The sequence below is a fragment of the Prionailurus viverrinus genome, chromosome D1 (assembly GCF_022837055.1).
Source record: "Prionailurus viverrinus isolate Anna chromosome D1, UM_Priviv_1.0, whole genome shotgun sequence".
NCBI lineage: Eukaryota > Metazoa > Chordata > Mammalia > Carnivora > Felidae > Prionailurus > Prionailurus viverrinus.
Genome location: NC_062570.1, coordinates 65506797 through 65530658, shown reverse-complemented (window position 1 = coordinate 65530658; position 23862 = coordinate 65506797). Strand labels below are relative to the sequence as shown.

The 23862-nt window shown below is 38.4% G+C and overlaps 1 protein-coding gene and 1 pseudogene across 6 annotated transcripts in view; one reads left to right on the top strand and one right to left on the bottom strand.

Annotated features, from left to right (window-relative positions):
- Positions 1–23862, top strand: part of STK33 (serine/threonine kinase 33) — a 168831-nt gene that overhangs the window by 65035 nt on the left and 79934 nt on the right. The gene's annotated exons all lie outside the window — the stretch shown is intronic.
- LOC125146988 (60S ribosomal protein L32-like) lies at positions 2208–2614 on the bottom strand (annotated as a pseudogene).

Below are 23862 nucleotides of genomic sequence, written 5' to 3'. Positions count from 1 at the left end.
ATGTTACTCCCTTTTAATAAGTCATTACATTCTCTAAGTCTTATATCCCTATCTCTTGCCTTTGTTTCCTCTTTTTTACTGTCTCATTATTCTCCATAATTTTATCTTCTATATCACTGATTCACTGCTGTGCTTCATCCACCCTTGCTGTCATGGAAACCATTTGAGATTGCATCTTGGTTATAGCATTTTTAATTTCAGCCTGACTAGATTTTATTTATCTCCACAGAAGGGGATTCTAGGGATTCTCTTGTGCCTTCTATGCTTTTTTCAACCCCAGCTAGTATTCTTATTATCATGGTTCTAAATTCTAGTTCAGACATCTTACTTCTATCTGTGTTAAGTCCCTGGCTGTCATTTCTTCCTGTTCTTTCTTTTGGGTGAATTCCTTCATCTTGTCATTTTGGAGGAAGAAAAAAATTAATAAAATGAAAAATAATTTTAAAAATTAAAAACAAAACAAAAAATCAAATAAAGGAAACTATATCCTAGGTGTGGTTTGGTCCTCTTGTTGAAAGAAGCTTGATAAAATGAGAAAAAAGGGAAAGGAAAGGGAAAAAAAGGAAAAAGGTAAGAAAAAAATTTAAAAATTAAAAAAATATATGTAACAAAGTAGAATAAAATAAAATGAAATAGAATAAAAAATTTAAGAAAATAAAGTAAAAAAAAATAAAAACAAAATGTTCTCTTTCTGTATCCAAGAAAGAGAAAGAAAAGAATGGGGGGAAAAAACCAACTTAAGTAAAAACAGCAGTGAAGAAAAGGAACTAATAAATGAACCAGCCAATAGAATGAAACCCAAATGAAGTTACATCCAGTTTCCCCTAGAACTGAAACTATGAAGCACTCTATAGTCTGTACACTAAGCAGGTGGAGGGACTTATGCTGGTCTTCTGGGAGATGTGCTTGGAGGGTGCAGTTGGGCAGAACTTGGTGTAATAGCTCCATTCTCCACTAGGTGGCACTGTGTAGCTTACTGGGGTGGATCAGTGTGATGTGCATGCATGTGCATGCATACCTGGGTGTGCACAGGAGAGGTGAAAATGACGTTAGCCAGCCCCCTAGTCTCTGGTGAAGGAACTTCATGCTCTCACCAACCTGCGATCACCACCCCTCCTTTGTCTCAGGCCTCTGTCCACTCCCTGCCTATTTCCAAGCTGTTCACCTGCCAGGCATCACCTCCCTCCAGAGTTTTATCTCAGATGGGGCTGTGTTTCAAAATCCCACACTTTAGAGACCCCTGTGGCTTGGGCCCCCACTGACTATCTGGGGGAGGGTCTTGCTGAGCATTGGCCAGGTGCCAACTGGCCCCAGGAAATGTTCGTGCAATCATGGAGTGTCAGAGGTTTAGACATAATGGCAAATCACAACACAGGTGGCACCAGGTTTTGTGGTGTTCTGGTTTGTCCCAACAGCAAACAAAGCTTTTTTTCTGGGGTCTGCTGGAATTTTTGCCTGTGGGGAGGCTGTTTGTCATCTACCAAATGCACTCCAAGCAGGGGAACCACTTCTCCCTGTGTGGCACATGGACCTCTCAGACCACACTGCCTGCTCCTAAGAATTCGCCCTTTTTCCTTACTGGAGCACTGCCAGGCACTGAACTCTGAAACTTTAATCAAAGTCTTTAGATACTTGATAGTTCTTTCACTATCTGGATATGGCAAGACCAATGAGTTAAGCAGTAATTTAGCTATTCAGTGCAGATGAAACATGTATATGTGATATAATACTCCTTTTTCCTTTACCTCTCCAAAGCATATAGAGCAGATTTTGTCCATGTTTTGATGATGGTTACCAATGCCATACAGTATTGGGGAAATTATAAGACAGACATAAGGCAAAATTGGGGACTGGGGAGCACTTGGGCACCTTGAAAATCTGAGCAGAGGCAGAGGCAGGCACGTTGGACAATAAGCAGATTTAGTGACGGGACACTGGAAGATTCCCTGGGGTTGGTTGCTCATTCCAGAGGAGGAGAGCCAACAAGGGCAAGAGAAACAATAGTATCTAAGCAACAAACCAGATAACTTTCAAGTTTATGTCTAAGTGTTGCTGTTAGTTGGTGTATCAAATATGTTAGTAGTTTGTCTTCCACTCAGACTGGGTAAATAGGAGTAAGAAGGAAATCAACTATGACCAATTCTTTTCTTTTTTTGTGTGTAGTTTTATGGTTTTATTAATACAAATATCATGTGCACATAAGCCGTCTATTCATTTCCTTCATTGTGAAGCCTGGCATTAGGATTGGTGACTCTGATGGCCAGATGGGTTGCTCTTTCCCACAACAGCTTTGCAATTCTTGGAGGAGACATTGTGAGTAACCTCTGCACAGTAAGATTAGTTGCACATCAGCAGCACTTCAGGCTCCTTGATGTTGTGGACTAGGAACTTCTGGAAGCCACTGGGAAGCATGTGCTTTGTTTTCTTATTGCTCCCATAACCAATGTTGGGTATCAAAATCTGGCCCTTGAATCTTTGGTACACCCTATTGTCTATACCTCTGGGTTTCTACCAGTTGCACTTAATTTTGACATATCATTCTGATTGGTTTTGGATGAACTTCTTGGTCCTCTTTTAACAATTTTGGGCTTCACAGAGGTCTGAAGGCAGTCATGATGCTGAATAGGAGATGGCTATCACCTCTGCAGGAAGTTCTAAGGAAAAGAACTATGACCAGTTCTTAGTTCCTATAGTTTGAATTTTCATTTATGTCTATAGTTGTATGTAGTGGTACCTGGATACCTAGTCAAAATTATTAACTTTTTCCTGTGTTCCCATGGTATCAACCTCTATTGAGCACTTAATTGTTCTTCCTTGTGTTAAAGTTACTTGATCACATATCTAGATTGGCATTTTTCAGTACCAACTTGGTCAAATTTGGGAACATGACCATTACTGGGTAGTGAAATCAATTTAGTGGAGTGGTGGTAGGGTGTTGTGACAAGAATATTTTTTAAATGGGAATAGAATAGATAAGAATAGCAAATACAGTATATTAGAAATACTAAGAATATTTTTATGAAATACATATTTCAGTATATATACATGTATACACAAATATTTATATATATGCCCATATATATGTACAAATACATTTATATATAGTAAATATAAATAAATATATATAATAAATGTATAAATGTATTTGTAATTGTGGATAAGGTAAAGCCCATTTGAGAAATACTTGACTACACTGAAAAATTCTTATAAAAAGAGTGTGATTGATCTTTGCATTATTCAGTTAATTTTATATTATAAGTACTCTCTAAATGCTCCTGGAATGATTATGGTATTTGTCTCAGTAGTCACTCTGTTAACAAAATAAGACTTGCTTACCCAATCAGTTTCTGATTTGGCTTATGTGGATGTAGAGATTTTTTATCAGTGGTGCCTTTAAGTCTATCTACCACCCATTATTTAGTCTTCTTTAGTTAGATGGATTTGACAAGGGTATACACTATCTTTCCTCCTTTACCTTTACCTTTACCACAAGTTTCATCAAAGAATCTTTGCTGGGGCATAATGTGAGGAGTGTGGTCATGATTTAGATTCATTTCCCCTTCCATTATCCCACAACACATACTGAGTGCTTACAGTTTATTACTAATACTGGCCTCAGGCTAGTCACTTCATTTTTGAAGGATAGTTTTTACTGGATTTAGAAACATTGGTTGACAGGTTTTTTTTTTCTTTTAGAACTTTGAATGTGTCATCTCTCTTCCTTCTGATTTCATGATTTCTGATGAGAATTCAGCTGTTAATTGTACTGAACATTCCTTGAATGTAATAAATCACTCCTCCTCTGTTACTGCTTTTAGATTCTCCTTGTCTTTTTCTTTTGATAGTTTGATTAATATGTGTTCAGGTGTGGATCTTTTTGAAGTTATCCTACTTAGAAATTTTTGAGCTTGTTGGATATGGTGATTAATGTTTTTTATTAAATTTGAATCAAATTGGGGCGCCTGGGTGGCGCAGTCGGTTAAGCGTCCAACTTCAGCCAGGTCACGATCTCACTGTCCGTGAGTTCGAGCCCCGCGTCAGGCTCTGGGCTGATGGCTCGGAGCCTGGAGCCTGTTTCTGATTCTGTGTCTCCCTCTCTCTCTGCCCCTCCGCCGTTCATGCTCTGTCTCTCTCTGTCCCAAAAATAAATAAAAAACGTTAAAAAAAAAAAAAAAAAAAAAAGCTTGACGTTAAAAAAAAATTTGAATCAAATTATCAAATTTGGAAGTTCTGGGCCATTATTTCTTCAAATATTCTTTTTGCCCCTTTTTATATCTCCTCTTTTTCTGAGACTCCCATTATTCATATATTGGTACTTTTGATGGTGTCTTCACAGATATAAAGGCTATGTTAATTTTTCTTCATTCTTTTTGTTTATTTTGTTCCTCAAACTAGATAATCTCTGTTAATTTATCTTCATTTCACTGTTTCTTTCTTCTGTCTGCTCATATCTGCTATTGAGCATCTATAATGAAATATTCATTTTAATTATTATACTTTTCAACTTCAGAATTGTATTTAAACAAATAGTTTATGCATATTTATAGATAATTTCTGTTTGGTGTGATATCCTCAAACTTTAGTTCCTTAGGCATGGTTTCCTTCATTTCTTAGAACATATTTAAAATTGCTTATATAAAGTCTTTATCCAACATTCTGACCTCAAGGTCAGCCAGAGATGAATGCTTAGGAGCTTCTCAAATCTTTCCTGTGGATGGATGGTGCAGCCCTATGTGTATGTGTGGCCTCCTAGGTGTCCAAGAATATGTTGGAGCTTTTCAAGGCACCTATGGACATCGTAATTTTCAGCTTTGTCTCTTAAGCTTTTTGGTTAGATTTTTGGCTACTATTGCGCTAAGTATTAACCACTGCTTCAGGCAGCTATGAAGTTATAAACTTGATTGTAATTGTTTTCAGAAAATGCCCCCTGGAAGAAGATGCTGTACAAGTTGAGCCCTGATTCAGGTCAAGTACAGACTAACTTCTAAGTGGGTCTCCCAGAGAACTATCACAAAGGTCAAGAAATGAGTATTCTTTGGGGATGAGAATTGAAAAGAACTCTAGCCACATCCTATCCACTCCCTTCCACTGCTCTCCCCAGCAACTACTAGGCTTTTTTTTTTTTTTTTGATGGCTATTGCAAAAATAGTGTGGGAGATGGGACTAAGGGAAGTGAAAATGTGACAAAGCTTCCTGTTCTTGCTGATAGACAACTATTTGAAAAAAAAAAAAAAGTGCTTCCTGGGCACCTGGGTGGCTCAGTCAGTTAAGCATCTGATTCTTGATTCTGGCTCAGGTCATGCTCTCACAGTTAATTAAATCAAGCCCTATGTCAGGCTCACACTGGGTATGGAGCCTGCTTCAGATTCTGTGTCTCCTTCTTCTATACCTCCCCTGCTCTCTCTGTCTCTCAAAAAAAAATCCTTCCTGTGTCACTGCAAGCCTTTGGTTAATTTCCATCTCTCTGAAAAGGTTTATTCTAATAATTTTTGTCAGCTTTTTCATTGCCTTTATGCAAGAACAATTTTGGAAGTCCCTAATCTGTCATTTTTGCCAACAATACCCCATAGCTTACTTTTTAAATATAATTTTTCAGTCCTCATCTCTCTTGAAATTTTGAGCCATTTGGCTTTTGACATACCTTTCCATCATTAAATATCCTCCTTCCTGCCTCTATGGACAGTGGACTCTTCCTGCCTCCATTGATCAGTGGACTCTTTTCCTCAGATTATCCTTTAGGAGTTGATATTCCTGAAATTGACTGAGGAGTCATTGGCTCTCTCTTTTAAAAATTTTAATTCCAGGGGCGCCTGGGTGGCGCAGTCGGTTAGGCGTCCGACTTCAGCCAGGTCACGATCTCGCGGTCCGTGAGTTCGAGCCCCGCATCGGGCTCTGGGCTGATGGCTCAGAGCCTGGAGCCTGTTTCCGATTCTGTGTCTCCCTCTCTCTCTGTCCCTCCCCTGTTCATGCTCTGTCTCTCTCTGTCCCAAAAATAAATAAAAAACGTTGAAAAAAAATTAAAAAATTTTTTTAATTCCAGCATAATTAACATACAGTGTTATATTAGCTTCAGGTGTACAACATAGTGATTCAGCAGCTCCGTATTACTCAGTGCTCATCAAGATAAGCGTACTCTTAATCCTCTTCACTCACCTCCCACCTACATCCCCTCTGTTTGTTCTCTTTAGTTAGGAGTCTGTCTTCTTTCCCCTCTGTTTGTATGTTTTGTTTCTTAAATTCCACATATGAGTGAAATCATATGGTATTTGTCTTTCTCTGACTGGCTTATTTTGCTTAGCATCATACTCTTCAGATCTGTCTATGTTGTTACAGATGGTAAGATTTCATACTTTTTAATGGCTAAGTAATATTACATCCTATACACACACACACACACACACACACACACACACACACATATATACCATATCTTTTCTTTTAAGTTTTTATTTAAATTTTAATTAGTTAACATAGTGTAATACTCATTTTGGGTATACAGCATAGTGATTCAACACTTCCACACATCCCTTGATGCTCAGCACAAGTGCACTGCTTAATTCACATCACCTATTTAACCCATCCCACACCCACATCCCTTCTGGTAACCCATCAGTTTGTTCTCCATAGTTAAGAGTCTGTTTCTTGGTTTGCCTCTGTCTCTTTTTTCCCCCTTTGCTCATTTATTTTGTTTCTTAGATTTTATTTATTTATTTATTTATTTATTTATTTATTTTTTAAAAAATTTATTTGTAAGTAATCTCTGCACCCAACATGGGGCTTGAATTCACAACCCCAAGATCAACAGTTGCGTGCTCTACTGACTGAGCCAGCCAACCACCCTTGTTTTGTTTCTTAAGCCACATATGAGTGAAATCATATGGTATTTGTCTTTCTCTGATTTATTTTGCATAGTATAATGCTTTCTAGCTCCTTCCATGTTGTTGCAAATGGAAAGATTTTATTCTTTTTTGTCACTGAGTTATATTCATATATATTTGAATATATAAGCTTTTTAAACTTTTGTCCAGTTTCTATAAGCCTTTTTTTTTTTTAATTTTTTTTTTTCAACGTTTATTTATTTTTGGGACAGATAGAGACAGAGCATGAACGGGCGAGGGGCAGAGAGAGAGGGAGACACAGAATCGGAAACAGGCTCCAGGCTCTGAGCCATCAGCCCAGAGCCCGACGCGGGGCTCGAACTCACGGACCACGAGATCATGACCTGGCTGAAGTCGGACGCTTAACCGACTGCGCCACCCAGGCGCCCCTCTATAAGCCTTTTTAAATTAAAATTTTTTTAATGTTTATTTTATTTTTGAGAGAAAAAGAGAGAGCGAGAGAGGGTGCTAGTGGGGGAGGGAAGAGAGAGGAAATACAGAGTCTGAAGCAGGCTCCAGGCTCCAAGCTGTCAGCACAGAGCCCGATGTGGGGCTTGAACCCACGAACCGTGAAATCATGACCTGAGCCAAAGTCAGATGCTTAACTGACTAAACCACCTGGGCACCCCAGTAAGCCTTTTATAAAAATGTTTATTTATTTTTGAGAGAGAGGGAAAGAGCAAGAGAGAGAGGCAGAGAGAGAGAGAAGAAGTGGGGGGAGGGGCAGAGAGTGAGGAGGACAGAGGATCCAAAGCAGGCTCTGTGCTGACAGCAGAGTACCTGATGTGGCTCAAACTCACAATCCATGAGATCATGACCTGAGCTGAAGTCAGGCATTTAACCAATGGAGCCACCCAGGTGCCCCTACTGCGTCTTCTTTTTCTAGTAGTGCATTGGATCATAGGGTAGTTCTATTTTTGACTTTTTAAGGAATCTCCATACTGTTTTCCAGAGTGGCTATACTAGTTTGCATTGCCACCAGCAGTGTAAGAGGGTCCCCTTTTCTCCATATCCTTGCCAACCCCTGTTGTTTCTTGTGTTGCTGATTTTAGCCATTCTGATTGGTGTGAGGTGATAGCTCATTGTAGTTTTTATTTGTATTTTCCTGATGATAAGTAATGTTGAGCATCTTTTCATGTGTCTGTTGGCCATCTGGATGTTTTTGGGAAAATGTCTATTCATGTCTTCTTCCATTTTTAATTGGATTATTTGGTATTTGGGTGTTGAGTATTATAAGTTCTTTATATATTTTGCATACTAACCCTTAATTGGATATGTCATTTGTAATATCAGTAGGTTGCCTTTAATTTTGTTGATTGTTTCCTTTGCTGTGCAGAAGCTTTTTGATGTAGTCCCAATAGTTTATTTTTGCCTTTGTTTTCCTTACCTTAGGAGATGTATCTAGAAAGGTGTTGTTATGGCCAGTGTCAGAGAAATTACTGTCTCTGTTCTCTTCTAGGAATTTTATGGCTTCAAGTCTCACATTTAGGTCTTCAATCTATCTTGATTGTATTTTTGTGTATGGTGTAAAAAACTGGTCCATTTTCATTCTTTTGCATGTAGCTGTCCGGTTTTCCCAAAACCATTAGTTGAAGATACTGCCTTTTTCTCATTGCATATTCTTGCCTACTTTGTGGAAGATTAATTTACCATATAATTGTGGGTTTATTTTTGGGCTTTCTATTCTGTTCCATTGATCTATGTGTCTATTTTGTGCCAGCACCATATTGTTTTTATTACTATAGCTTTGCAATATAACTTGAAGTCTGGAATTATGATACCTCCAGTTTTGTTTTTCTCAATTTCTCTTTCTTCTGCTTCATTATTGATATACAGAAATGTGGGGCACCAGGGTGACTCAGTTAAGCATATGATTTTTGCTCAGGTCATGATCTCATGGTTCATGAGTTTGTGCCCCACATCAGGCTTGCTACTGTCAGTGGGGAGCCTGCCTCAGATCCTCTGTCCCCCTCTCTCTCTAACCCTCCCCCGCTGGTGCTCTCTCTCTCAAAAATAAATAAACATCAGAAATTCAATGGATTTCTGTACATGGATTTTGTATTCTTTGATCTTACTGAGTTCATTTATCAGTTGTAGTAGTTTTTTGGTCAACTCTTTAGGGTTTTCTATATATAGTATCATGTCATCTGCAAATAGTGAAAGTTTTATTGCCTCCTTACCAGTTTGGATGCCTTTTATTTCTTTTTGTTGTCTGATTGCAGTGGCTAGAACTTCCAGTACTCTGTTGAATGGAAGTGGTGAGAATGGATATTCTTGTCTTGTTCCTGATGTTAGGGGGAAAACTCTCATTGAGTATGATGTTAGCTGTGGGTTTTTCATGTAAGGCCTTTATTATATTGAGGTATGACCCTGCAAACCTACTTTGTTGAGGGTTTTTATCATGAATGGATGTTGTACTTTGTCGGATGCTTTTTGTGCATCTGTTGAAATGATCATATGGTTTTTATCCTTTCTCTTATAGTTGTGATATATTACGTTGACTGATTTGTAAATATTGAACCACCCTTGCATCCTGGGAATAAATCCCACTTGATCATGGTGGTTGATTTTTTTAATGTATTATTGGATTCAGTTTGCTAATACTTTATTGAGGATTTTTGCATCTATGTTCATCAGAGATTTAGTGGTGTCTTTATCTGGTTTTGTTATCAAGGTAATGCTGGCATTATAGAATGCATTTTCACGTTTTCCTTCCTGTTCTATTTTTCAGAAAAGTTGGAGAAGCCTAGGTATTAACTCTTCTTCCTGTGAAAACTGTCAGGTCCTGGACTTTTGTTTGTTGGAAGTTTTTGAATTACTGATTTAATTTCATTGCTGGTTATCAGTCTGTTCAAATTTTCTATTTCTTCCAGCTTAAGTTTTGATACGTTATGTATCGCTAGGAATTTACCCATTTCTTTTAAGTTGTCTTATATGTTGGCATATAATTAAAAAAATTTTTTTAATGTTTTTTTAAATTTATTTTTGAGACAGAAAGAGACAGAACATGAGCAGGGGAGAGGCAGAGAGAAAAGGAGACACAGAATCTGAAGCAGGCTCCAGGCTCTGAGATTTCAGCACAGAGCCTGACGTGGGGCTCAAACTCATGAACCGTGAGATCATGACCTGAGCCAAAGTCCGTTGCTTAACCGACTGAGCCACCCTGGCATATAATTTTTTATAATGCGCCCTTACAGTCTTTTGTGTTTCTGTGATGTTGGTTGTTATTTCTCCTCTTTCATATCTGATTTTATTTGAGTTCTCTCTCTCTCTCTCTCTCTCTCTCTCTCTCTCTCTCTTTAAGTTTATTTATTTATTTTGAGAGGGAGAGCAAGAGAGAGTGGGGGAGGGGCAGAGAGCCAAGGAGAGAGAATCCCAGGCAGGCTTCATGCTGTCAACCCAGTCTTATGTGGGGCTCAAACTCACAAACTGTGAGATCATGACCTGAGCCAATCAAGATCAGATGCTTAACTGACAGAGCCACCCAGGTGCCACCCCCCACCTTTTTTTTTTTAAGTGTATTTACCTCTCTTTTTAAAGAATTTGGCTAGAGGTTGTTGATCTTTTGAAAGAACCAGCTCCTGGTTTCATTGTTCTGTTTATTGTTTTTTAGTTTCTATATCATTTATTTCTGCTCTAATATTTATTATTTTCTTCCTTATGCTGGTTTTGGGTTTTGTTTGTTTTTTTCTAGCTCCTTTAGGTGTAAGTTTAGGTTGTTTATGTGAGATTTTTCTTTCTTCTTGAGGTATGCCTGTATTGTTGTAAACCTCCCTCTTAGAACTGATTTTGTTGCATCCCCAAATTTTGAACCATTGTGTTTTCATTTTCATTTGTCTCCATGTAATTTTTAATTTCTTTGTTTTCTTGGTTGACCCATTGATTATTTAGTAGCATGTTATTTAAAATCCATGTATTTGTGCTCTTTCCAGATTTTTTCTTGTGGTTGATTTCTAGTTTCATAGTGTTATGGTCAGAAAGATACATGGTATGACTTAGATCTTTCTGAATTTGTTGAGACTTGTTTTGTGGCATAATAGGTGATCTATTCCGAAGAATTTTCCATGTGTACTTGAAAAGAATGTGTATTCTGCTGATTTAGGATGGAATGTTCTGAATATGTTTGTTAAATTCATTAAAGCCACTGTTTCCTTGTTGATTTTCTGTTTGGAAGATCTGTTCATTGATGTAAGTGGGATGTCAAAGTCCCCTACTATTATTATATTACTATTGATTAGTTCCTTTATATTTGTTATTAACTATTTTATGTATTTGGGTGCGCCTTCTTTGTTCCTTGTTACAGTCTTTGTTTTAAAGTCTGTTTTGTTCGGATCTGGGCTGATGGCTCAGAGCCTGGAGCCTGTTTCCGGTTCTGTGTCTCCCTCTCTCTCTGCCCCTCCCCCGTTCATGCTCTGTCTCTCTCTGTCCCAAAAATAAATAAACGTTGAAAAAAAAAAATTAAAAAAAAAAAAAAAAAAAAAAGGGGCGCCTGGGTGGCGCAGTCGGTTAAGCGTCCGACTTCAGCCAGGTCACGATCTCGCGGTCCGTGAGTTCGAGCCCCGCGTCAGGCTCTGGGCTGATGGCTCAGAGCCTGGAGCCTGTTTCCGGTTCTGTGTCTCCCTCTCTCTCTGCCCCTCCCCCGTTCATGCTCTGTCTCTCTCTGTCCCAAAAATAAATAAACGTTGAAAAAAAAAATTAAAAAAAAAAATAAAGTCTGTTTTGTTCGATATAAGTATTTCTACCCTGGCTTTCTTTTGACAGCTATTTGCATGATAAATGTTTCTCCATCCCCTCACTTTCAATCTATAGGTGTCTTTAGGTCTGAAATGAGTCTCTTGTAGATAGCAATATATACGTCTTGTCTTTTAATCCATTTTGTCACCTTACGTTTTTTGATTGGAACATTTAGACCATTTACATTTAAAGTAATTATTGATAGATATGTATTTCTAGCCATTTTGTTACTTGTTTTGTGGTTGTTTTTGTAGTTCTCTTATCTTGTTCTCTTCTCTCACGGTTTGCAGGCTTTCTTTAATGATATACTTGGATTTCTTTCTCTATTTTTTACATACCTATTATTGTTTTTTGATTTGTGGTTACCATTAGTTTGTAATATAACACCTTCTGCATATAGGAGTCTATATTAAGTTGATGGTTGCTTAAGTTTGAATGCCTTCTTACTTCTCTCCCCCCATGTTTTAGGTGCGTGGTGTCATACTTCACATCCTTTTATTTTGTGAGTTCCTTGATTTATTTCTACAGATATACTTATTTTTACTGCTTTTGTGCTTCCTGCTTTTCTTACTCTTATTTATGGTCTTTCCTTCCCACTCAGAGAATCCCCTTTAATATTTCTTGTAGTTCTTTTAGTTTTTGTTTGTCTGGGAAACTCTTTATATCTCCTTCTGTTCTGAAGGATAGCCTTGCTGGATAGAGTATCTTGCCTGCAGATTTTTTCCTTTCAGCACTTTGAATATATCATGCCACTCCCTTCTGGCTTGCAACATTTTTTTTAAATTAATTTATTTATTTTTGAGACAGAGAGAGACAGAGCATGAACGGGGGAGGGGCAGAGAGAGAGGGAGACACAGAATCGGAAGCGGGCTCCAGCCTCTGAGCCATCATCCCAGAGCCCGACGTGGGGCTCGAACTCACAGACCGCGAGATCGTGACCTGAGCTGAAGTCGGATGCCCAACTGACTGAGCCACCCAGGCGCCCCTGGCTTGCAACATTTCTGCTGAAAAAAAATCTGATAGCCTTATGGGGTTTCCCTTGTATATAACTGTCTTTTCTCTTGATGCTTTAAAAATTTTTTCTTTATCAGTACTTTTTTCCATTTTAATCGCTATGTGTCTTGGTGTGGACCTCCTTGAGTTGATTTGGGCAAGGGGCTTATCTTTGTGCTTTCTGGTTCTAGATATCTGTTTCTTTCCCCAGATGAGGGAAGTTTTCATCTATTATGTCTTCACATGAATTTTCTGCCCCCTTTTGTCTCTCCTCTTCTGGGATCCCTATAATACAAATGTTATCAGGCTTGATCGAATCACTGAGTTTCCTAAGTCTATTCTCATTTTGCATGATTTTTTTCCTCCTATCTGCTCAGCTTGATTACTTTCTATTACTCTGTCCTTCAGGTCACTAATTCATTCTTCTGCTTTAACTTGCTGTTTATTCCATCTAATGTATTTTTTATTTCATTTGTTGTGTTCTTCATTTCTGATTACTTCATTTTTATCTCTTTGTTAAGGGTCTCACTGATGTCCTCCACTCTTTTCTCAAGTTCAGTGAGTGTCTTTATGATCATCACTTAAAATTCTCTATCAGGTATATTACTTACATCTGTTTTGCTTAGGTCTTTTACTGTGGCTATGTCCTGTTCTTTCATTTGGGACATATTCCTCTGTCTCCTCATTTTGTCTTACTCTGTGTCTGTTTCTCCATGTTAGGAAAGTCATCTATGTTTTCTGTTCTTGAAAGCAGTGGCTATATGAAGAAGAGGTCCTATAGTGCCCTTCAGTGCAGTGTCCCCTGTCCACCAGAATCTGGTACTTAAGGAATATTTTCTATGTGTGTTTTGTGCACCCTGCTGTTGTGTCCTGGCCACTTTCCTTCAGTCCAGTCATCTGTGGTGGCTCTGTTTGCCTGTTTTGGGCAGTATTTGGTCCTCAGCTGAGGTGGGGTGTGCAGTTTTAACAAGGTTTGTCTTGATCTTCTGTGGGACCACTCTCTTCACTGGGACTGAGGTCCCCTAAGTGCACAAGTCAGGAGATGTGGTGTTGGCAAGTTTTGTGGTAGTATTATCAGGGAGGGTGTGCACAGAACCTGGACTGAAGCAAGAGTGACTGGAAAGGGTGGATCTTGGTATAAGCAAATTAGGTCATGAATGTCATGCTGCACTGGTTCCTGCAAATGATCACGTGTTTGTACTAGCGGGTGGGGGGGGGGGGGAATTGGCACCTTCTGCTTTGTTCCTAGAGGGGTCTCCCTGTGAACCTGCCCTTCCAAGACATGCTCTGAGATGAGTAAATAACTTTCCCTCATGAATGCCTCAGGCAGTTTTCAAACTGCAGCTTCAATGTTATGTCTCCATAGGCTATTTGTTGTGTTGTCTCTTTAAGGGTGGAGACTCAGCTTCCTATCACCCTTTGAGCTCTGTCAGAACCAAACCTGCTGATTTATTTTTAAAATTCCAGGCCATAAGTCCTGTTGGTTGTACAAATTCCTAAAATTTGGGCCCTGTTGCTTTCAAAGCCAAATGGTATGAGGATTCAAGGATTCCTCTTCCTTGTCTGGGCTCCAGTTTGGGACAGTTTGTTTCTCTCCTTTCTTCACACCCATGGCTCCCTGCCTCCTGTAGGCAGCCATAGTCTTGTGTTAGCTCCCCACCATGTCTCCACCCTTCTTAACCTCTGTGATATGGCCTTTTCTGTACCTTTAGTTGTTGAGTTTGTTCTGACAGTCTTTGGGCCATTTTCTGGGTTATTTACACTGATGTGTGTGTTTTCTAGTTGTATCTGGGGAACAAGATGAGCTTAGAGTCCTCTTTTTCTGCCATTCTGCCATCTTCCCAGTGTTTTCTGTCCTCAGGTCTCTTATGTTTTCATTCCATACATCCTTCTTGGGTGATTTCACCTACACCAATAATTTCAGTTGCCTCTGCTATGACGTAAGTCTTAAATCCAACTTTCTAACCTAGATTTATTTCTCTTTATCTCTGGACTTACATATCCACAACCCTCTTAGGCATCTCCCTTTTAGTGCCCTAAAGGCAAAACTAACTTAGTGTATCCCAAACTGAACTGATTATCTTACTTCAAACCTATTCTTCCTCCTCCCCTTACTCTCTCAGTAATTTGGCCGTCATCCACCTCAGTACTCAAGGTATTCTTGACTTTTCTCTTTCTCTCACCATGGTCATAGCCAATCATTTACCAAGTTTTATTACTCTATTTCCTATGTATTTCCAGAATCTGACTATTTTCCCCATCTCTGATGCTGCTTTTCTGATTAAGGCCACATTTATGTCTTTGCTTGGACTATTCTAATACTCTCTTGTCTTTCCATCTCCAGTCTTGTCTCACTTTTTATACATTTTCTGTACTGAAAGAAGAATATGTGCTTCTACAAAGCACATTTCCTTTTGTCATTCTTTCACCCTGTAAACAATAGGTAGGAATATAGATACCGTCCCTGCATCTAGGGAACTTGGGTATAGTGAGGGATATAGACAAATAAGTGCCAAGTACAATTCAGAGCATGATACGGCAAGTATAGTGCGCTAAAGAGGTTGGCAGACACTCAACTGAATTTGATCCAAGATATCAACAAAATTTGAGAAGAGATGATATATAAGCTGAGATGGGCAGTAAGAGTAGGAATTATAATGATGAAGGGAAGAATGAAAAAGAGTGTTCCAGGCTGAGAGTGCATGAAGGAAGATGTAAAGAAGGCATGGGATTGTAGGAAATGAAAGAAGTTCTGTAGGTTGGAAAACTTCATGTTGAGGAAGTAGTATGAGGTAAGACTGAAGAGATAAACCAGGGCCACATCCCATAGTCTCCTGTATGTCCTGTTAAGGACTCTGTGCTATTGGGGACCAGTGAAGTGATTTTTATTGGGAAGAAACAATGATGCATATTAGAAAGAACACCCTGACTATAATGAGGGGAATGTTTTCATTGAGAGGGCTGACTTGGAATCAGTGTAACTGGTTAGGAAGCTCTTGCATTAATCCAAGTAAGAGATGATATTGATGCGAACATTTGGAATGGAGAAAATCAGATGGATTTGAGAATTGCTTTGGAAGTAAAATGGACTTGTCATTGTTGGACATGGATATTGAGGGAGAAGAAAGAACTAAGGAAAATTCTGTATTATTCAGTTAATTAAGGTATCTATTTCAATAGTTATCTATTTAGAATGTAAAACTGTTTTGTATTTATGTAAGTATGTATGCACATTAGTGACAAGAAAGTGTATGGTGTTTGTAGATTTTTTTCAAATGATCTACATCTGATGTAGGTCTAAAGATCTAAACTCCCCTGAATTGACTTTACTATATACTTGGTAAAAGCTAGCAAATGTAGGCCTAATGTCTGGGTCAATTTATTTCTTTCTGTGAGCCTAGCTTCTCATTTCCTATTGGGATTCATGATTAAAATCATCTCATCTCTTCTAGTCAACATTTTTTTCTATCCTAAGCATAAAACTATAATGGTCGATTCCATCAGCTATATGGAATGTTTCTGCTGTGGAATTTGCACTACAAAGCAATTAAAAACTTTTGTTTGTAGTGTAGGAGAAGATCTCACTAGGGTAAAAGGTTTTGCTGATTTTAGGTTCAGTTTTATTTAGTCACTTTTTATCAAATGAATGTACAGGACTAAATTTGCTATCTGATTAAAAAGCATACTGTGAAATATAGTCTTCTTTGAATTTGAAGATCTCTTTAAAAGTTTGTCATTTCATCAGTAAGACATGAAAAGAGAATCATTACTTATTTGTGCAGAAGAGGTTTGGAAACTCATATATTTGGACTTTCATATTCTTTTGCAAGGACTGTGCAAAAATAATGATCTTACAATCATTATTCCCTGAATTATTTCTAGTATTTGTTAAATTAATGTGTGGTTGTATATAGTATTGTTAAACAAAAGAGGCTTTATTTTTATTTTATGAAACAACAAAATTTTTCATATTATTCTTTAAATGTTATAGAGGGCATTTTAAAACTTTACCATAAATAATTCTTTTTAATTGAAAAGAAAAATTTTTTCTCCCCCAAAAAGAAATCCTCTCTGTTCTCAGTTGCTTTTAAAAATCTTGAAACTGTCAGTGAAATTGTGTAATCTAGTAATAACATGCCTAAGGCTTATTGCCTTTTCTTGGGTAACAGTATCAGCAAATGATGTGCTCTATCGATTTTAATCACATTGTTTTTACAGTTCCATTGCAAGATTTTGAAAACTCACCAAGTAAATAAATCTGTGGATGCAGACGCCTCCTTTCTCTGAAAATCTAACCATTTACATATTATTCCTTTTTGATCACTTGTTAAGATGTTGTATAAACTAATGATATTTTGAAGGAATATTTGGCCTTTGTTAGTCTAAAACATTTTGCTTGATATATCAGCATTATATACTTAAAAATGTATATAGGAAGGTATTTGAGTCCCTGTAGCATTCAGAATTTAACATATAACAAGTTGCTTATGGGCTACTCTAGCAAGCCATTCCCTCAACAGTTCAGCTGCATACATCTAGAGCAAGCTCGCATAATTGTATTCTAAGTTAGCTATGAGTTAATTAGATGGCAATTTGTATCTTGAAACCCATGTAGAACAATATTTGGAACATTAGATTGAGAGGTTATTCCTGACTGATAAAATAATTTTCTGATGTTACTATCCATTAGATTTTGACAGAGTTTCATAATAATAACTTCCATTTATTAAGAGCTTACATTGTATCAGTACTTTACATACATCTTATCCTATCCTTATAACAATTCTGTCATGTAGGTAGATAGACATCATCTATGTATATACTTTGCCTATGAGGAATCTGAGACCAGATAGGTTAAGTCACTGGTGAGTAGTTTGGACTTTAGTCTTACAGTAAAGCTTGGGTTCTTTCTGATTACCAAGGGCAAACACATTTCATCTGAAATTTTCTGTACATGTAAAATGGAATCATTCGGAGAAGACTTGTGAGGTTTTAATGCTCATAAATTGTTTAGGAATCTGGGGTCTTTAGACCCTAAATGGTAGAATACTGGTATTCAATTTCTTGGGACTGATAAAGCTTTGTTTGTAATAGTGCTACATTTGGAGTAGGGATGTGTGTGTGTGTGTGTGTGTGTGTGTGTGTGTGTGTGTGTATAAAATAAATAACTTAATATTTTATGTGGAATTATAGTGGGAAGTTTTCTTTGAAATTTTTTTGTTATTTTGGAGCTAATTAGAACTATGCCATTTACATTGCAACATTTACTCTAGTGAATTTGTCACTAAGTTGTAATTTTTTCATATGGTAGTAGATTTTGATTATACTGGCTGGAGCCTATTCTTCATACTTTTGAGCTTTATAGTTTATGTTTTCAGCATCCACTGATGCTCTGTGTCCCCTCCACTGCCGAGCCTCCTATGCTTGCCGGAGGAGGTAGTGTTGGCATTTTGGTGGCCACTCTCTATTTGGCCACTCCAAATCTGTGGTTGGTTATTATCAGGGTTGGAAGTGCTCACCTAACATGATTCCACTGCAGCAGTGGTATCTTTTCTCTTTCTTTTTGGTTTTCTCAGAATGAGAACCTTGTGTCCCACCCTACCCCATCTGTCTTTTGTGCCTGGTGGAGCCACTATTCTTCACTGAAAACACTCTTGTTTAACCTTGATCTTTTATGGAAGTGCTTCTCTCTTCTTGTCTTAACCAAACCTGGCTTGCTCACTCCTATTGTTCTTGCCTTCAAATGGAAATCACCTTTTTCTACTCCTCACCTTTTCTATGTTTTCTACTCCTCTGGAACCATAGGCTCTGGGCCCTTGCCTGTACTGGTGTCTCTGCCTGGAGAGCCTTTCCTTGACTTGTTCACCAACTGAACTCCAATTCATTCTTTGAGACTTAGTTTGACTATCACCTGTCCCATGAAACCCTTAGCAAGTCAGTAATAATGATTTTTAAAGCAGTAATATCTACCAGGCAAAGTACTAGACATTTTATAAGTGTTATCTAGTTAGTCCTCACAACAGTCATATAAAATAGTTAACTACCATTATTTCCACTTTACATATGGAGGAACTGAGCTAGTAAGTGTGGAAGTAGAGTTTGAATTCTGGTCTCTCTCATTCTAAAAATTTTTTGTTTCCTAGTAGATTATCTTATTTCCTTGATTGCTCCCCCTTTTGTATCACTTCTGTATTTTGTACGTACCTATTATTATCTTTATCATAATCATTATTAGGCCCATGTCTTGATAATGTCTCATCCCCAACACCCATGACTATCCTTGGTATATAACAAGTCTTAAAAAAATATTTGTTGGATATGTAAGTATACTGTTAGATGACTAGATTCTCAGTTGACCTGTTCTCCTATTTGGACCTCTGGTGCTCTTTGCTTATTGCCCTCTGGACACTCTTTTTGGCCAGATTTACAGAACCCTGGCAATTAAGTGCCTTTTAGGTCTTATTTCCCCCAAATTTTCCTATCTTGCTGAAATTAACAGCCGTGACACATTGATTCCTGAGATATGACATTCTAAATGCTTTTATCTGGCTATGAATCTGGAGTTTATGTGCTACAGATAAGTGGCTTATCACTAGGAGTGAAGAAAACAGATTTCCAGAAAATAAGGAACCTTAATTGAGGTCACTTGGCTAGGGATCCTGAGAAGGTTAAGTTTCTAGCAGAAACTCTTTGAGTTTGACAATATGGTTCATTCCCCCAAATAAGTGCGTATGTGTTTATATCCTTTCAGACTCCTGAAAACCATACTATTGAGTAGAAAATACATATGAGGGTACAATAATAACCTGTTGTCTGATAGGGAATCTTTCAGAAGTGGGTGGAAATTTAGAAGATTGGGGTCAAGCCTGGTGTCAGGGCCTGGCTCTAGAAAGAGAGCTTCAAGATAGAGTGAGGATTTGGTTGTAGTGCATTTTTTTTTTTGGCCAGGAGACTTCCATAAGGATGTTCTGATTTTGTTTACATGACAGGCCACTGGCTCTCTTACACTACTTGACTACATTGGATTTTCTATTTGTAAGCTCTAAGACATTGTTTCCAGCAATTAGTAAATGACTTGCAATCAATAATCCTTATTTAAAGGAGACCTTCTACTGGACACAAGATGACAAAGTGAATAGAACATAGTTCCTGCCCTGGAGGGGGGCACACAGTTATGAGAAGTAGTCTTTGTTGTTGTTTTCTGTCATTAAATTATTTCTGTAGATACTTAAAAATAAGGATCATGGAATCTGTTGTTGGTGTTTTGTTGTAGACTGTTTGGAGTTGCTGAGTTTGCAGAGATTTGGCCACAGGAGGAAAGGTGCCCGGATATATCTAAATTGTGCTTCCAGTATATGAACATGATCTTGAGAGTCAGAATGCCTTTTCTAATATGGTATGAAACATTGGGGTTGGAACATTATATCACACATTTTCTTAGCTAACTAAATAGTTTCATGGAAAGTTGCTGGCTTTGTAAAGTTCCTCTCTTTTAATACTTCTGGGAATGTTTGGCATACAGGAAAGGCACTCTGACCACACAATTTTATATTAATATATTTTATTAGTGCAAAATTATTAATCAGTACTTGATAAACAAAGCTAGCAAACCTTTCAACTTTACCATCAAATTCTTAATGTTATTGATCCATTGCTAATTGGATTAAGATTGCTGAATACATATTTACTTTTTTTTTTGAAGCTCTACTGTCTTAGAAAATTTCAATTATATAATACAATGTTATCAACTATAGTCATCATATTATACATTAGATTCTCAGAACTTATTCATCTTCTCACTGAAAGTTTGTATCCAATATGTAAGGTTATGGATGTGTTTATTAACTTGATGGGAGAATCCTTTCACAATGTATAGATATATCAAATTATCCCATTGTGTACTTTAATTATCTTATAATTTTATTTGTTATTTGTACCACAGTAGAGCTAGGAAAAAAAACATTCCTGAGTACAAAGAACACTATTTTTCCTTTAAACATCCTTGATAGAGCACAGCTGAGTGTTCATGCCACAATTCTCAGTGTTCTACTTCTCTTCTAGAATTTATTAGCAATGTTGTATTTTTTGGCTGCCTTAGCTACATTTGGGCCCATTTGCTTACTCTTCACCTGTTATTCTCTGATTTTGTGAGTGGGAATGAAGTGTTATTTCCTTTTTCTTACAGTACCTTTTCTTCTGTACTTAACTTAGCCTTTTCTTTTCTAGCCAGGGCCACTACTCCTTAGCACATCCAGCTTTCCAGCTCATCCCCTTCCTCTTCATTATCACCCTTCCCCCATGGTAAATTCTTACAATGCTGTTCTATTACAGGTGAAATTCAGATTGGCTGAGGTGAATTTGAGGGCTGTAACTAGTTTGGCCCGGTCTGTGGTAGGAAAACAGAAACCCCATTATAATCCTGAACCTCCATAATGGAGGTGAGGTTAACTACCACTTTGGTTCCTTTAAATGTCTGCTTCACCAAAGATAAATGAGAAGTAGGGGGACCCTGGGCTTCCCTTGTTCCCTCACACACAGCTGTATTGAAATCAGATCACTTGGAACACCCAGGAAATTGTTCTGTGGAGTGGCAGAAGGATCTCTAAGGTTGGAGGAAGAAAGTGTGGCAGGTGCACGGTGCGTGGAAGTGAATTGGGGGAGAGAAAAATGGAGGTACTGTGGAGGGGAGGGAACTCTTTCAATGGAGAGACAAAAGGGAGAGAAAGAGAAAGGGGATACTGAGTTCAGTATCAGGTTCACATAAGAGACAAATCTCCCTAGACCATGGACTGGGGAGCAAGAAGTACTGAGTGATGCAGGTTTTTGTTTTTTCTTTTTTGAGGTTTTTTTTTTGTGAACAATGTATGGAGCTAAAACTGGGAGGTTTGGAAGTGTGCAACTTTTCTCCAGAGCAGGGCAGTGGAGTGTACTCCTGGGGAGAAGGAGGGAACTGCCCCTGGAGTGCATAGCGTGGTGTAGGAATCTCCAGGGTGCATTGGAAGAGAACATTCCCCTTGCTGGAATACATTTGGAAGAGGGTATATTGCCTCTCCAAGGACAAAAGCCCCTGTAGGTGCCAGCAAGAGGCTTTTCATCAGCAGGAGACAGAGGCACACCCAGAGGGAATATAACATTTGCTGCTTTTAGTGGTATTACACCATAGATTCTGAGCGCTGCACAGGTGTGGTACTTTTTTCTGGGACAAAGGACATCAGCACAGTGTGGAGAGGCTCTGCTCTGAAGGAGGGGGATGGCTCCACATGGTACCTGGTCCTTTAAGACTTCCAGTTTCGAAGCCCAGCCTTGTGTCCCCCCCTCCCCCAGAAATGCAGGAGAGTTGTGGTGCAGGGCAAGCTGACTGCCCTCACTGTTCTGTGAGGGTTACCTGAACAGTGAGGGGGTGTGAGATCTCCTTGAGATGGGAGATTGGAGTGGCACCATTTTCCCCAATACCAATACTGTGGGACTTCAGAGAGCAGCACAGTGGCCCCCAGTGAGGTGGGACCAGTTTATGCCAAATTCTGCACCCCACCCCTGGCTCCCCAGTGCCTGGCAACAGCTTATTTGCTGGGGCGAGACTGATTCTGGGCTGTCATAGAAGGCCTCTCCTCCAAAAGACCAGCACAGCCAGCAGCCCCATGCACCAATTCACTGAAAATCAAGTGCTTCAAAACAATACCCGCACTTCTGAGTGGAACCAGGACCAGACTTACTTTTTTTTCTTTCTTCATTTCTTTTGGAATTAGGCTCATAATTTCTTTTTGTTTGTTTGTTTTATTTCCTTCTCTCTCTCTCTCTCTTTTGGATCAGGCTTCAATTTTTCTTTCTTTTCTTTTTTCCTTTCTTTTTCTTTGGAATCAGCCTTATAGTTTTTTGATTCTCTATTTGTTTTTTTTTCATTCCCTTTCCTTTTTTCTTTTGGGATCAGGCTTTTCCCCTCTTTTTTTCCCCAGACTTATTCTAGCAAACAAATCAAAGCACACCTAGTTAAAGATCCAAACACTTCCCACTGCAAGCAAGGAAGAACTCTGCAGAGGACTGACCAGGGGGAAAGAGTGACAAAAACACAACGTGTACCAGAAGCACTTTCTGAAGTTTCAGGCCCTGGACAGTGTATGACCCCTTTTTAATATAGTAGTACTCTCAGGTGCAGGAAATATAACAAGCTTTTAAAACACGCAAAAGACAGAAACTTAGCCAAAATGACAAGACAGAGGAATTCTCCCCAAAATAAAGGTAAAGAAGAAATCACAGCAAGGGACTTGCTCAAAATAGAAAAAAGCAATATATCTAAACAGGAATTTAGAACAACACTCATACTAGCTTGAAAAAGCACAGGAGACACCAGAGAAACCCTTGCTGCAGATACCAAAGACCTAAAACCTAGTCAGACTGAAATAAAAAATGATATAACTGAGATGCAAAACTGACTGGATAGAGTCACAATGAGGAACGAAGAAGCAGAGGAGAGAATAGGTGATATAGAAGATAAAATTATGGAAAATAATGAAGCTGAAAACAAGAGGGAAAGGAAACTATTAGATCACTAGGGGAGACTTAAGGAACTTAGTGATTCATAAAATGAAATAATATGCATATCATAGGAGTCTTAGAAGAAGAAGTGTGAGGAAAAAGGAGTAGAAGGTTTATTTGTACAAATTATAGCTGAGAACTTCCCTAATCTGGTGAAGGAAACAGATATTCAAGTTCAGGAGGCACAGAGAACTCCCCTCAAATCAATAAAAACAGGTCGACACCATGACATATCATAATGAAACTTGCAAACTACAAAGAGAATTCTGAAAGGAGTTAGGGACAAAAGGTCCTTAACCTACAAGGGTACACACATAAGGTTAGCAGCAGACCTGTCCACTGAAACTTGGCAGGGCAAAAGGGAGTGACAGGAAATACTCAGTGTGCTGAATGGGAAAAATATGTAGCCAAGAATTCTTTATCCAGCGAAGTTGTCATTCAGAATAGGAGAGGTAATGAGTTTTCCAGACAACAAAAACTAAAGGAGTTCATGACGACTAAACCAGCCCTGTAAGAAATTTTAAGGGGGGCTTTCTGAGTGGAGAGGAAAAAAAAAAAAGGCCAAAAGCAACAAAGACTCCAAAGGACCAGAAAATATCACCAGAAATACCAACTCTACAGGTAACACAATGGCCCTAAATTCATATCTTTTAATAATCACTCTGAATGTAAATGGACTAAATGCTCCAATCAAAAGATATAGGGTATCAGAATGGATTAAAAA